We start from the raw sequence: 12,907 nt of genomic DNA, 5'->3' as shown, positions 1-12,907 counted from the left end.
CACCAGCAACTCCGCCGGCTCCATTCGGAGCCGGCTTCCTCGTTGCTGGTGCTTTCCCGCTGGGTGGGCGGGCGGCCTTTTGGCGGTCGCCCGCCAGCCCAGCGGGAAAGTCAGAATGACCGCCGCGGTCTTTTGACCGCGGTACGGTCTTCTGGCGGTTCCCGCCAGGCGGGCGGCTTTCGCCGCCGGCGGGGGTCAGAATGACCCCCATAGACTGGTGCAAGGCGTGCATGGCCCCCTGCAAATTAGCAATTTCCTCTTGCCTCCGACTGATCCAAGTTCACTTTCATCACATCATATACCTTACACCCCAAAGCCTTTGGCAAGCGGGTCAGGTGCTGAACACTTGCCTGCCCATGTCACAAACAACCCGAAACAGATTTCTACCACATGACACGGCTGTGTCCTCACATTGCTAGCTTCTGGAGTGGGATCGGCAACACTCTGTTCTGAGTAGTAAGCTACCAAATTACCCTGACACGGAAGTGCACCTTATTGGGAATCCTCAAGGACCTGAGTAACACCAAGGGGGAGAAGAGGATGGCGAGCATAGCCACCTTGGTGGCAAAAAAGCACATGAGCCAATTCTGAAACTGCCCGCATCCACCTAACTTTCAGGGGAGCAGACTGGTGCGCAAAACAGGAAGCAGCTATATATCTGGCAAATGGCTGTCCAAAGAAACATTCTAAAATCTGGGGCAAATTGTGGGAATGCCACGTCTATGCCTGGATATCCTGAATGCTTCTTCACGCTTTGCATTGAAGTTTGTGTACCATAATGTTGTACACAGCCTAGGGTGGCTGGCGCCTTATGTTGCTGTTCATTTTATTGGTTGCGATTGTCCAAAACCCAATAAAACTGAATATAAAAAAAACATCAGTCCACGTGCTAATTATACATTGATGACATTCTTTTCCTTCCATAGGCCTTCCTGCCGCTTGTGTATACTCCTGATACCAAAACACTGCAGCTGCCTCTGCCATGCTACACATAATTCCCGACCACTGACAACTCCCCTTCTTTCTAGGTTCCTGAGTCCCTGCCTTAAAAACAACCCAACATTTTGACCACACCATGATGTTCAACAAGAACCCATGCCAAAGGTGAACTTTTTTTTGAAGAGTTATACATAGAGCTTTATTGACAATACAACTCTTGAAACAGCTATCCATAAAATATAATACAAAATATTTTTTTTTTTACCGTTCAAAATACCGTTTTCCGAATCTCAACCATAATAAATAACTGCAAAAAATATAACAATTAAATTAGATTTCATGCCTACTTAAGATAGATAGTAATACACCAAAACAAACATTTTCTATCCACACAGAGAGGTGAACCTTATCCTTCGCAGAGAACTCCAGGATTCGCAGGTTGATGAGCTCATGCCTAATGAAATCCCAGCCCATTGTCCTGCAAAATTTACCCATCTCAATGAAGAGTTTTCTTCTGGATCTTTTGATTGCTCTATGGTCTTAAGCTGCCCTCCATTGGAACCTGGGTAATGACTTCTGAGCACAAGATTTCCGCTGATTCCAGCCAGCTAGCCACCTTGGGCAGGCCCCTTTTCATGTTTTCCAGCTACTGGTTTCTGTACAGCAATGTGAGGTTGTTATTCCCCCAAGTGCACCACCAGCACGTCTGGTCTCTCTCTTCTCTCCAACTCTCTCCTTACCATCAGTAGCAGCTGGTCCCATTTCATCCATGGTTGTCTGAGTTGCACTGCCAAATGCCCTTGAATGATTGGCTTGTGCTCACCAACTGCTGGTCTCTCGTGTTGTAGTGATATCAGTGATTTAATACAAATCTGGCCGGACAAATGATCTTTATACCTGTGATTCTCATCTTCCCGTTTTTTTTATCTCAACCTCCCCTAAACTATGCTGCATTGCAATTATCGCTGCCCCTGTCCAGAAGGAGTAGGTGCCACATTTCTGCGCCGGTAATCTAGCTTCACCTAATGCTTCACTCTTGACCTTGGAGAACTGAAATCTACTCAGGAAAGAGCCTTCTTCAAGCAAAAATAGAGGTAAGCCACCTGCTCGCCAGAGCTCCATATAGGCTCTTTGTAGGCAAACAGGACAATGCTCCCTTCCAGGGATGCATTCTATGCACATCTTTCCCTTCACCTCTTGGTCAGTCTTCGACTGTCTCAACCTCAGTACCATGTATTTCTGCTGTAATTCCAGCCTTAAGGAATACTGACCCAACTTATCTCTTGATGGTACCACCAGTTCGCTGACCTGAAAGGCCCCACAAAAGTTGTGGTAGAGGTTGCCCTGAAGAAAATTGCCTCAAATGGCTTACTACACACTGGCTGAAAAGCCCTCAGTAACGCCCATAACAATACAAAGTTTATGGGCAATCTCACATCCTTGGGCAGTGCTTGCATGGACCCCCCCCCCCACTTCCTGGTGACCCAGTAATAGTTGCTTCTAGTTGGAACACTGCCCTTTCGCAACCTTGTGAAGTATGCCACTGGGGACAAGCCGGCTTGCACCCAGACCTTCTTATGCCCATTGTTATAAGCCCAGAATATGTCCCTCTCTATTGCTATTGCTACTGTTGCTTAGCCACCCTCCGGCTCGCTCAATCTTGTCACCCGTTGAAATGTTGCCAAGCACTTATGATATTTGCTGGCTGTTTTAGGCACCAGTGCGTTATTGACCAAACTCCATAGGTCCGGTCTACCAGGTCCCAAAGCTTTGATGGAACGGCAGTCATCTCCTTGCCATTTAAGGGAACAATGCCCAAACTTGAATCTCTACAAACAAGAAAGTTTGTCTGCAACTATATTAGTGCAACTCAGAACATGCCAAGCTCTCTCCTCCACATTCACACTCAGCTGACATTTCACCAGACTATCCAGCAATACCAGCACCCTAAGGCAACCTGCTATCTGGTTGTTCACTAGCTGCACCACAGAGTGATTATCAGACCAGAGCATAATCTGCTTGTTTACTAGGGCACCCTTCTGTATCTGAAAAGCAATCACTATCAGGAAACGTTTGAGTAACGTTATGTTTTTAGTAATGTGCCTCTGTCCAGTGGACTTGCTACCTTGCCGTGCTAAATATTGCACCAAAGCCCTGCTACCTGATGCATCTGTGAACAGTTCTAGCTTCTATGCCGTCACCCACGGTTCCCTCCAGATCAGGGTGACATTATGCTCAGATAGAAAAGCTAACCATATTCTCAAGCCTTGCTTGACTCCTGCTGGCAGCCTAATGTGATGGTGTTTCTTGCTAAGTCCCCTTGTGAGCCTGCCAGAGCTTCTTACAAAAGCTCAGTACCTGATTTAGAGTTTGGCGGAGGGGGTTACTCCATCACAAACATGACAGATATCCCATTTGCCGTATTACAATTCTATTTTAGCCTATGGAACTTGTAATACAGCTGATGGGATATCTGTTATGTTTGTGACAGAGTAACCCCTCCGCCAAACTGTAAATCAGGCCCTCTGTCTGCTAGGATTACTCTCCTTGCAAGTTTGAGTGTGCCTAGGAGCAGCTGTATTTCGCCTCATATGGTTTTTGTTTTACCTACCATTGCTTCAGTGTCTGTCTCAGCTCAGTAAACTTGTCAAGCAGTCGCCTGCACACCCCTTGGGCAGAAGTCAGCTTGAGCACCAAAATGGTTAGCGGTGTAACCGGGACCACAGTCTTCCAATGGGCACGTGGGACTACCAGGGCCTCTGCCAACTCTAAGAATGCATCTAGTAAGGGCTGCCACTGACTTAACTCAGCTCACCCTACACAGAGGAAATCATCCAGGTAATCCAGCTTCCCTCCCTCCGGACACCCAATTGGAACAGTAGTTTGGGGTTGCTCCAGTGAATAACCCAGTAAGAAGGAATAACTGGAGTCCAGAGGAAAGACCCTTCAGGCTGATCAGTCCAGAAAACAGGATACCAAAGAGAAGACTGGAGGTTGCAAAAACCATGGAAATCAAAAGCAAGCAATAGGTAGAAAACAATTGAAACGCAACTGGACATTGTGTTAGACCTGGCATCCTTGGCGTGGTTTCCGCTATCTTTTTGCCTCTGCTTCTGGTATTTTTGACTGAGTGCTGGACTTCGTTTTTGCTGGTGTGAGCACGTCTGACCTTTTTTGTGGTCTTTAGTGATTTATGTATAAGGGTACGCGTTAGAGGTTTGATGGACCTTTTGACTACGCTTAGAGTGATTCCATCATGGATCATAACTTCAATCAGCAATACAGAACATATTCGATTTACCATCATTAACATTTTGGAGTCAATAATCCTTACGCACCATGACCTATGCGGCCATGAATAACCACACCTTTTAGTAAAATTAGAAGATTTATTTGCCTGTATTAACAATGCTAATATCACGTAGATTAGTCTCAAAACCAAATGATAAGTGTATACAAACTACACAGGCTGACCAAAGCATCAAAAGAATCTCAAATTACCTAATGCATTAATAATTAACCCTTCAAGAGTTACAGTACAGATTAGTAGCATCATTAATGAACAACAGAAATAGCATACATCTAGATTCAACAGGTGAACAAAATCAATTCTTAGTTAATTACATTTGTAAGCACATGACACTGTAACTATCCCTCCAATTCGAATGGCATGTTTGGACTTTATGCAAAAAGTAATGTAGTCAAAAGTTAATTTACAAAACATTTAAATAGGGCTCTACCAAAATAGTGATTGGTAACTAAAGAGAACAACAACAATCTTTTAGCAGCAACAATAGCATTTTGTTATACCACTCCTCAATGGATCGGCAGGCTGCGATTTCTTCTTGTCAGTTGGACATCCGTCTGGTCAGCTTCAGCAGCAAGACAGTAAAAGGAAATGGCTCAGCCATAGTTGGGCTCTAAGTTAACTGAACCAACTCAAAGGTCTTCAAGCTAAGGAATCTTAAGTCTAAAGTATGACTAAACAGTCTTTCACACGTCGATGAGTGGCTCCTCTTCTCCAGATTGCATCTTCAGATTTGTCAGGTAACCTTTTAGTTGCAATCCTAGCTGTAGTCAGTGAGGCCATTGTCAAGGCCTGGGAACACCTTCTTCTCACGCATCAGAATTACAAGGTAGCAACTTCTAGTGCAAGACATTTTAACAAGCAATTCTCACGAGAAAGTTTAAGACATTTACAAATCGCTTGGTCAGGTCTGTGTGAACAATGAACAATATTATTTCCCTGCTTTCAAAAACATTTAGAAACATTTATTTATGCCATGCAACTTAACATGAGTCTTAGTTGGCTAGGCCCAAAACTCCACAGTTACTCAATGTTCATATGTTCTAGACAAATACATAATATTAATACATTATCATGGTTTATTAATACATTTTATTCTGCATGAGCACATTATTTAAACTTTAAGCACAAATTCTCTACTAGTTGCTGTACGGGTAATGGTGGCCAGTCAAGTGGGCACATTTTCCAAGATGCACTAGTTTCTATGTTTTATGTTAGCCTAATTCACGTAATCCTTAACCATTAATCAAAGCAAATTTCAGTAGTAATTAATTCAGCTTTCACAATCCCTCCTCTGATGACTAATTGTGGCATCACACTTTACATCACACAACCCAATTTTTCTTTACGTAAAATTTTGTTCCATTATAACCCTTTACATTTCTTTTCTTTCCCCAATTTACTCTAAAATATTTTTCGAATTTAATTTCTTACCTCCTCTGACCATGTTTCAGCTTGCGCATTTAAATCACAGTATACAATTTACGAATTCCCCGTAATCCAGTGATACAAATTATAATTATACCTTTCCCTAGATTGCCCAGCCTATTTCCCACAAAAGTAAAACCTTTGCCAACCTTTTCCCAAACTCCAGGTTCTTTCAAAACCTCTAAGTCTGAGCTAAGATTAGTAATTTTGCTTATAAAGCCTCTAATCTCTCTACTATTGTTAGGAATAAATGTGCAACAATGTTGCGATTTTAGCATTTTACAAACTCCGCCCTCCTTAGCTAAAAGGATGTCTAACGCAAGGCAGTTCTGAGGAGTCATAGACCTTACCACAGCCATTTCAGTGTCCATTAGGATCATGGCTCCTGATAAACTAGTCAGCATGTTATCCAGAACAGTAGACAACTTTTAGATTTTCATGGAATGTAGGATAACTCCTACTGAGGGAATCATTGCTCCAAATATATCTCAGATTATGGCAGAGTAAGATTCTCTCTTTGGTCTAGTAAGGTGAAATTAATTTAACTTAGGCGTCTCATTTAAGTTCTCAAGTTGGGAATCCTTTGGGAAAACTATTCCAACGTAACACGTGCCATACCATCCTCTTGGGAGACGGTAATACGCATTTGGTCCACATGTGTAGTAAACCCTTGGAATTGCTGTGTCTTGTCCATTTAACTTAAAAGTCCATTTACTCTGCAAAAGAAACACATGTCTGCATTCCCTCGTTCCCACAAATAAGATATCAGTTCTAGATTGTGGCCTGTATATACAAAGCTTCCCTACGTGTTGAGCACCTAAAGATAACGTCCCTTATGTTTTGGTTTCACTAAATGCATAGTCATTTCTAAATGTCCTTTTCACTAAACCCTCATCTAACTTCTTGTTTAATGCCTTTCTCCTATCATCAGTTTGATCTAGGAAACTCTTTTCTACTGGTGTAAGCAAGCATGCGAGGTCATTCCTGTGCACCTAAGCTGTGCCAAATGTCAATATAGGCTCAAATAAACCTCTCAGTAATTCTATGTTATGTTCCCTAGCTAGTCTACTCAGGTATTTGATAATAGAAACAAAAGAAAACACCAAATCATGATTTGAATAAAAATACTGGATGCATACTTGGTTATAGAACCTTGTTAATAGAAGACTGCAACTAATTCCATACATTAGTGGCAAGCTATGATAGGTTATCCCTTCCTATACTGATGAAGGAATTTGCGTGCAAACATAATATTCTCTCACATCCATTGTCTCAAAATACTCATGGAGTAAGCGATAGAAAACTTTAGATGAAAGATCTCCTTGTGAATTATCTGCCTGTAAGTATATCTCATCTATTCTAAACTTGTCTAACTCTGAAAGTGTATTAGTAGTTTCTAAAGTAGAGGTATAATTAGCTACATACCTATGTGTTCACAACACCTATTCTTTCTACCCTGTCTGTGGTGGTTACTCATGATCTGTAAAGAATCAGAAAGTAGAGGGAGAAAAGGAAAAAAAGAAATGCTACTATGCAGCAAAACAAAAATCTTCATGGCAATTTTTTACAGCTTTCAAACTCTTTTCACAGGACTTCTGTCAAAATCATCAATTCATCAAAATTGGCTTAGCAGCTTGTCAAAATCAGTTTTGTTTCATAAGTCTCTTCTGATTATTTCAATTATCTCTTTTCAGTTTCACAGAATTCTCTAAGTTTGGCTCAAAGTTCATTTCTTTGACCAACTACACATGCCAAAATATTGACCTCGTATCTCATGATCAAAACAAAAAGACAGAAATTCACTTTGCCAATCACTAGTTGTGGCAGACACCCATTCAGGACCTGTGTAACTTTGATTTGCAATCAATTTTCTTTTCAGTCTTTGATTTCTATTTAATTCTCCATCACTCAAATCTTCCTTTTTTGTGGAGTCTACTTCTTCTTCGATCGTTGACACTGTAATCAATACTTTTCTCTTAGCTTGTGATTTCGGCCACTTATCTCCTTTCAGTGATCCATTGGTTAATACTCTTTTCAATGTTGGACTTTCAGTTTCTTCTTCTGCAAGATTTTGACTTGATGTACCTATGATTTCATTTGGAGGAATCAAATCGGTTTGACTTTGATCTGACTCAACTCCGTTCACTGGGTCTGTATGTTGCTCTACCTGTTTTTCAAGGACGTCTGCTTCTGGGAGAGCCCTCCTCTGATAAGACTCTCCTGCAACCTCATTTGAGGTTAGTTCGATGTCACTCTTTTGCAGGTTCAATGTTTCATCTCTTACAGGAGTACCTGGATTGTCTTCTGTCTGCTCAGTGCTTCCTTTTCTGACTCTGATTCTGGAGTTTGTCCGGATGTTGTTGGTACTCTCAACAATTCTTCTTCGTCGTCCAATGGACAGGGTACTTTCTGAGTATGGCTGACATGAATCCAGTTGGGGACTCCTGCACACTTCACAGCAGTAGTAGTAACCAGTACTACTTGGTGAGGCCCTTTCTACCTGGGCTCCAGACAAGTCTTTCTTACGTGTTTTCTGATCACAACTCAGTCTCCAGCTCTCAGGTTGTGGCTTTGATCTTGAGATGGCTGCACACTTGTGGCCTCCACCTGATGAGGGAAAGAGCGAATCACGTCAGCCAGACCCTTGCAGTAGTCCAACACTATATCATCTGTTATGTTCACAAGAGCATTGGCAGGAACCTCTGGCAACCTTATTGCTCTGCCCAAGATGATTTCATACGGTGACAGTCCAGTCTTCCTGTCGGGTGTGTTTCTCATACTCATCAGAACTAACGGTAGTGTGTTGGGCCATTTCAAATTTGTGGACACACACATCTTTGCAAGTCGTGACTTTAGGGTACCATTCAGTTGATCTACAAGTCCTGATGCTTCAGGGCGGTAACTACAATGCAACTTCTGCTCAATGTTTAGGGCTGAACACAGTAATTTAATTGCTTCATTATTGAAGTGACTTCCTCTATCTGATCCTAAAGAGACCGGAAATCCAAAATGAGGTATCAGTTCCCAAAGCAATAATTTTGCTACGGTAAGGCTGTCATTTCTTCGTGTGGGGTAGGCTTCCACCCAGTGACAAACAATCACCAGCACATATTTCAATACTCCACACACAGGCATCTCAATGAAATCCATCTGCATTCTGCTCCCGCTCCCGAAGATCACTCGCTCTTCCAATGTGGCTCTTATTAACCACTTTCCTTTACCCACGCTCATTTGCTGACAAATTTTACAATGGTGGCAAACTGCTTTGGCAACCTGCCTAAATTTTAGATTGAACCAAAATTGCTTGAAGGTGCGAATCATAGCATCCCTCCCAACATGTGCTTGATCATGATAATATCTAGCTATTTGAGTCAACAGGTTATTTGGCAGGAATATCTGACCCTTCCCTGACATCCAGGCATCATCCTCTCTGTGTACACTTTCATTTTAACCCACATTCTCTTTTCATCTTTCTCAACATTTTCTTTCAGAGCTTTCAGCTCTTCCCAAGTGTCAATTACAGTTAAAGCATAATTCGCACAGATCTCTTCTTCAGGTAACAGTTCCCATTTGTTCTTAAAACATATACAATTCAATGCACAGAACCATGTGACTTGATCTGCATATCCATTTCCCATTGATACAAAATCTTGCTATCTCGGGTGTGCACTGCATTTCACCACAGCAATCTTTTCAGGCATTTGTAAGCTTGTAACAAATCATGTATTCTTTCACCATTTCTAACTGGTAAACCAGAAGAGGTCAAGAAACCTCTCTCTGTGATCGTAGCTGACCGAAATTGTGGACTATTCCAAATCCAGACTGACTGTCTGTATAAATGGTATCTTTAAGCTGTTCAGAGACATGGCATGCTCTAGTAGGAGCCACCAATTCAGCCACTTGTGCAAAATACAGTTCTGAAAGCCAGGAAGCTTTGAGTATATCAGAAATTGTGCCTACAGCATATCCTGCTTTTAATGTTCCTATATTATCTCTTAAACAGGAGCCATCAACAAAAATAATTTGGTCATTTACTTCCAATTGGGTATCTCGAATATCAGGCCTAGGTCTTGTGCACAAATCAGTAACTTCCAAACAGTCATGTTCAACCTCTTTCAATTTATCAATTTCAACATTTTTTATTTTTGGAAGCAAGGTTGCTGGGTTAACCACTGTACACCTTTTCCGAGTGACATTTCGAGACCCCAAAATTATAGTTTCATATTGAGTCAGTCTTGCATTGGTAAGATGTTGGGTCTTGTTTCAGGTAAACAAAACTTCAATAGAGTAAGGGCCAAAACAGTTAAGGGATGACCCATTACAATGCCCATACTCTGGTTGAGGCTCAATGAAACCTCTGCTACAGTTTGGAAGCAAATGGGTCCAAAGTAGCTGAAAAATATGCTACTGGGCAGTTTACACCACCATGGACCTGCGTCAGGACAGATAAAGAACATGCATCACGTTCATGACATAACAACATGAATGGCTTTGTGTAGTCAGGCTTTCCCAAAGCTGAAGCTTTGCACAGACTTTCTCTCAACTCAGTAAAGGCTTTCATGCAAACTTGATCCAACTCTAGGGGATCAGTAACTTCTTTGTGAGTCAGCTCCTGTAATGGCTTTGAAATGATTGAAAAGTTGGGAATCCACTAGCAGCAATAGCTTACCATTCCCAGAAACATCCTGACGTCTCTCTGCGTAACTGGAGATTCATCTGTAATATGGCTATGACTCTCTCTCAGGGAATCTTTATAGCTCCCTTTTCAATTTGATGTCCCAAATATTTAACTTCTTTCTGACAATACTATAATTTTGCTAGGGACACTTTGGCTCACATTGTGACAATGGCGGTATGAGCCACCTACCGCCGGGGTGATGACCGCCAAAAGACCGTCACCGCGGCTACCATCCGTTCGGCAGATTATGACCACAGCCAGACTTCCGCCACAAGAAGGGCTGAAATTGGGCTGTGGCCATACTGGCGGAGGGTGGTAAGGTGGCACTGCTACCACCAGCCCCACCACGCCAGTAGACCGCCTCCAGCTGTATCATGGCACATGATACGGCCTGGCTGTGTTCTGCTGGCGGACGCTGCTGGCTGTAGCAGCTCCCTGTCCCGTTCCGTGCCGGAAGATCACCTGGATGCAGGCAAGTTGGGCTTCTGACTGCGGAGGGGGGTGGGGGTTGTTGTGTGTGTGTGTGTGAGTGTGGGGGGGGGGTTGTGTGCATGAATGTGTGAGTGTGTACATGAATGCGTCTGTGTGTGTAGTGTTGTTTGCGTTGGTGTATGCATGTGTGTGAATGCGGGTAAAACTGGAAATGTGAATATCAGTGTGTATGTGGGTACGGAGGTGTGTGAGAATGAATGATGTATGCATGAATGAATGCGTGAATGCTAGTATGAGTGAATGGGTGTATGCGTGGTGCGTGTCTGCGAGTGTGTGCGTGTATGGGGAGGAAGATCAGAAGATGGGGGAGTGTGGATGGGGGGGTAGGGTGCATCTGGGGAGTGTTTGGGGGAGTGGGTAAGCCTCCTATCAGTGACAGGGAAGGAACTCCCTGTCAGTGGTAGGGCCTACCGCCATGGTTTTCGTGGCGTTTGCATCATGGCGAGAGACAGGCTCAAAATGCCACCGGCGGTACAGTAGAATACAAGATTGTTGTCTCTGGGCCGCTACCGCCATGGCAGTAGGAATGGTAAATTGGCAGGTTGGCTGCAGCCAACCCACCAATGTCATAATGTGGCGGTATGTACCGCCAACCTGTTGGCGGTATTACCGCCACATTATCACCTACTGCTGGGGTCATAATGACCCCCTTTATGTCCGTTCTTTCCCAAATGATTTAGTAGGGCAATAGTATCTTGTTGGCACTCATCTTTTGTCTTTGAAGCGACCAACAAATCATCAATGTACTGAACGAACATCGATTGGAAAGGCATTTCCAATTCTTCTTCAGTATTTGATTGAAGATGGACGGTGACTCTGAAAACCCTTGAGGAATTTTGCACCAACAATTTACTTGATCAAGAAATTTAAAACAGAAGAGAAACTGGCTATCCTCTAGAAGAGGTACAGAAAATAATGCTTGTGATAGGTCCACTACTGTGAACCATTCAGCATCACATTGGATCTGAAACAATATCACTGCTTGATTTTGCACCTTTGGACAAGATTTAATAACAATGGGCCTCATTACAACAAGCTGTAACCGCCGTGCGGCCGCCAATGCGGCCGCACTCCCGCGGTGCCCATTTGGACATCCCCGCTGGGCCGGCGGGGATGTGGGCCGCAACATGGGAGCCGGCTCCAAATGGAGCCGGCGGTGTTGCGGGCGTGCGACGGGTGCAGTTGCACCCGTCGCGCTTTTCACTGTCTGCACAGCAGACAGTGAAAAGCACCATGGGGCCCTGTCAGGGGACCCCTGCACTGCCCATGCCAGTGGCATGGGCAGTGCAGGGGGCCCGAGGGGCCCCATGACTCCCCATACCGCCAGCCTTTTCCTGGCAGTTCAGACCGCCAGAAAAAGGCTGGCGGTCGGGGAGTCGTAATCCACTGGGCAGCGCTGCAAGCAGCGCTGCCCTGGCGGATTACATCCGCCGGGGCCATTGTGGCGGTAAACCGCTGGCCCCGGTGGTGCGACCGCGGCGCTACCGCCGCGGTCATAATACGCCGGGAGGCACCGCCAGCCTGTTGGCGGTGCTCCCGTCGTTTTGGCCCTGCGGTTGTAATACCGCCAGGGTCATAATGACCACCAATATCATTTATTTTCCTCAAATCCTGAACAATCCAAAATTTCGCACATGGCTTTCGCAATCGCATTATAGGTGAATTACATGGGCTGCTCAATACTTCTTTTAAGATGCCTTGCCTTACAAATTCTTCAATTATAGGCGCAATCCCTTCAGTAGTATCCTGTGCCATGTGGTATTGAGGAATCTGGGGGACAATTGCATTTGGCTTGACTGGGACTTTCACTGGCTCAACTGCTTTAATCAGGCCAATGTCTTTCCCTGAAAAATTCCATACTTTCACTTTGACTGCTCCCTGTAAGTCAGAAGGAAGATCTTGTACTGTAAAAACAGGAAAGAAACTGATCAAGGGGTACTCTTCATTCACAGAGTAACAATCTTTTCCCTTTTCTCAGACTATTTGTCTGAATGGCAAACCCATCATCTGAACAGGTAATTGAACATCTTGTTTTGAATAGCAATTCTCTTCCTAATAAGGAA

This window comes from Pleurodeles waltl, chromosome 4_2 (assembly GCF_031143425.1).
Source record: "Pleurodeles waltl isolate 20211129_DDA chromosome 4_2, aPleWal1.hap1.20221129, whole genome shotgun sequence".
NCBI lineage: Eukaryota > Metazoa > Chordata > Amphibia > Caudata > Salamandridae > Pleurodeles > Pleurodeles waltl.
This window is presented reverse-complemented; position numbering follows the sequence as displayed.